Here is a 3,853-nt window from a genome sequence, read left to right as displayed (position 1 = left end):
TTCCCAGGAGGAATGGGTAAGATCATTACAATCTTGCTTAAAGACCTAATCCCCTCTAGACGACGTAATCGCCTATTTTTGTCAAAACGATTCTAGACATTGTGTGGTCAGGGATATATCGGTAGTAATGATGATCTTAAGCTGGTCGTGAAGCATTTATGTTTTGGATGTAATGATTTCACATGATCTTTGGGTTAGATGTTTAGAGATACATTGAAGGGATGTTTTTGAATTTTCAATCAATGTTCTATTGACACACAACTAATAAGCTTCCAGGGATATGGAGGGGTCACATCGGACCCACTTAAAAACCATAAATGATGAGCGCTGAAAAGTGCGTATTTAAACCCCTTAAGCTTAGGTATTCTTAAACCTTTACCTATCTTATTTTACCGTCTTGTATTGATTTCGTGTTATTTCCATTTTCAGGTACTTATCCCCAAAATAAGCTAACTTAGCCAAATAAGAGCATAATTGAAGCAATTCTGGGATGAATCAAAGAAAGGAGCAAAATAGAGCAAAAGGAAGTAAATGGTGGGAATTCAGCAGCTTCGATCGATCTCAGGAAAAGTTCGATCGATCCAACATTCAACGATCTCAGCACTTCAAGATGGATCTGAGCCATGTTTGTCCCTGTTCAAAGATCTCAAAAGTTGGATCGATCTAACTTCATTCTTTGATCGATCGAACATTCTTGTCCTTATCCAAATGATTGATCTTATCCAGTTGTACCACCCTACCAACCACTTTTGTCCTTTTCCTAAAAATATCTTCAAAATATCTTAGATTTGTTTTTATCCAAAGAGGCACCGCTATTGAGGATAGATCCAACTTCAGTTCGATAGATCTCAGCCATGTTCGATCGATCCAAGTCCAAGGTTCAATCGATCGAACTTCCTCCAGTGCGAAAAAGTTTAATTTCCAGCTCACAAAAGTTGTCCTTTATCCAATCATTGGGGAATATTTGCTGTACGACCCCAGCTCATTTTGGGTGTCATTTGACCTACCTATATAAGGATAAGGATTACTTTTTATATCATATCATAGAGGGTCATATTGTATCACATTATATCATACCATACCTTAAAGAACTCTTAGGGAGGAAGCAAAGAAGAGGAGGAGGCTAGAGACACCATTGGAGACTCTTCATCAACCAAAGAACAGATTTCTTCCATAGAGCTTGCCCTTGAGGGTTGGAGGACATCATCCATAAGTGGTTAGACATCCTCTTGGGGTTAGAGTTAGCCCTAAACATGCTTTCTATTTCTTGATTTATGTATTTTTGAGGGGATTTGTATTGTCATTCATGTTTTGACACTTTTATATATATAGATCTTGTTCCTTAAATGATTTATATGGTTTAATGCATCCAATTGATCATTTCATTCTATCCATATGTCTATGTATGCTAGAATAGATGTTCATGTGTTTGTCTCTATTTCTTGTGTTATTGATACATGTCTATATGTGTTGATACTATAGATCTAAAGATTGTCAAGATATAGTGCTTAATGTCATTTTCTTGTGGTTTATTTGATGGTTCATAGTCATTGCTTGATGGATTGTACCTCTCCCTTTGTTTAATTAGCTTAATTTAATGTCATTAGCTTAGTTGTAGTATAGTTGTTAAATGGGAGGACAATCCATGCTTGTTGTTGATGTTCCATACTTATGAAAAGCAAGTAACATATATCTCTAACCTTGTGATGTGTTTGGATTGTGAGCTTAAAGAAAGGATTAATGGCTTAATTTGATATGTTGTGCTATCCACCATGTTGTTTAGACAATATATGCTTAATTTGTCATCCATGCTTGTTGGAACAACCACACACACACACACTATATTGCAATACAAGTTCTTCCCCTCATTAATCATTCATTAAAGGTGTAGAAAAGCTATGCTTAGTGGTGATCTCTAAACCCCAAGATCTATCTCTCTCTTTTATTCTCTCTATTGCATTATTGCTTACCTTAGTTTAATTTGTATCTAGTTTAATCCAACCAACCAACCACTATTTTGATCACTCGACCTACTAACCCTAATTTTGATTCCCCAACCTAGTACGACAACTCAATCCCTTGGGACGATCCCCACTCACTCTTGCTACGTTAGTAGTAGTGGTGGTAGTGGTTTTTATAAATTTAAATTTGATCTAAAAGGCTTTTCTTGAACTGCACATTCACTACATTATTTTGACGTATATAAGTGGCCTCGTCAAATTTTGGCGCCGTTGCCGTGGATTGATTGATTGGCAACGTCGTATTTGTGGAATTAATTAGGAATTAGTACTCTTTTGATCGTGTCTTTACTTTGTTTTCAATTTGTGTTACTTATTGTGTTTGTTCTTGATTGACAAGGAGTATTGAGCTAGGAAGCAAACAAAGGATATTCCAAGTAAAGGAGCTAAGCAAACAAAGGAAAAATGCTAAAAAATTTAAAAAAATTGCTAAGCTAAGCTATAAATTTAGAGTTGAAGTTCTAAAGGACCTTTGTGAGCTTTTCTTTACTCATCCCTTAGTTAAATCGTCGGCCCACGTGGAGGCTTGTAATTCAATTCTTAGATAAATAGTGAGCCCGCGTGGAGGCAATTTACTTTTCTTGCATTTTGTTTAAGCATGGGAGTATGAGAACATTGTATGTGGAGGAAGTTTGTTAATTGTTGATTTGTTGTGAAGGTGAAGTGTTTGTTGTTATTGCTTGTTGTGTTGCATTGTGCATGCATAGTCATAGATCATTGAGACCCATTCTTGTCCCTTTAAATTTTCATCTTGAATCCATTGTTCGAAACCCTAGGGGAAGAGGTAGTTCTAGTCAATCCATTTCATTAATGGAAGGACACAATGAGGACCATGTGGAGGACTTTGGTCACATAGACCAACAAGGTATCCTCCACCCCAATGTGCATTATGATAACATGTAAGTTCCATTAGGCATGCCAAGGCCATATGTTCATCCATCACAACAACAAGGCCAAGTTCCATTGGGAATGCCAAGGCCAATCTATGCTCCACCACCTCATACCATTCAAGGCAACCAAGGTGTCCATGTTGCACCTCCAATTGCTAATCCTCCCATTGCTTTACGAGATCACTATGTGCCTAATGAATATAATGCACCCACATGCATTCAATTGCCGCCATTTAGAGCACATCACTATGAAATCAAGCCACAAACCATTCAAATGCTTCCTAATTATCATGGACTTCCAAATAAAGAACCTTACAAGCATTTGGATGAGTTTCTTGAAGTATGTTCCACCGTAAAATATACGGACATGCCGAAAGAGGTCTTAAGGCTTAAAATTTTTCCATTCACCCTTAAAGATAAGGCAAAATATTGGTTTAACAATCTTAGGCATTTTTCAATAACTTCTTAGGAGGAAATACAATAAGAGTTCTTGAAGAAGTACTATCCGGTTTCTAAGACCAATGCCATGAGAACCTCAATTCGAGAATTTTCACATGGGGATGGAGAAACATTTCATGAGGCATGGGAATGCTTTAATGAATTGCTTAGGAAGTGTCCACATCATGACATGCCCAAATGGCAATTATTTTAATATTTCTTTGAGAGCTTATCGGACAATTACAAAGGCATGGTTGATGTTTCCATGGGTGGCTCTTACATTGATAGGCATGAGGATGACGTGTGGCGTCTTTATGAGAGCATGAGTGAAAATTCTTTGCATCGTACTTTATCTTCAAAGAATGGTAGAAATCATTATCTCAAAGGTTTGATCAACCAAAACTCGGCGAATTAAGTATCTTCCTTCCCTAACCATTCTCATCATGCATCTAATGAAACATGTATGACTTGTTCAAGTGTTTTACATTCTACTTCCAATTGTCCCCA

At 37.0% G+C, this 3,853-nt stretch overlaps 1 pseudogene; it reads right to left on the bottom strand.

Moving 5' to 3' along the window:
• Nucleotides 1–3,439: 3,439 nt before the first annotated feature.
• Nucleotides 3,440–3,538, bottom strand: LOC132275708 (small nucleolar RNA R71; annotated as a pseudogene).
• Between the last annotated feature and the right edge of the window lie 315 nt (nt 3,539–3,853).

The sequence above is a fragment of the Cornus florida genome, unplaced genomic scaffold (genome assembly GCF_030987335.1).
Source record: "Cornus florida cultivar Cherokee Brave unplaced genomic scaffold, ASM3098733v1 CherokeeBrave_3.0.0_Hap2_Chr09, whole genome shotgun sequence".
In the NCBI taxonomy this organism is placed as follows: Eukaryota; Viridiplantae; Streptophyta; class Magnoliopsida; order Cornales; family Cornaceae; genus Cornus; species Cornus florida.
The sequence above is the reverse complement of the archived record's forward strand: the minus strand, read 5'-3'. Positions and strand labels throughout refer to the sequence as shown.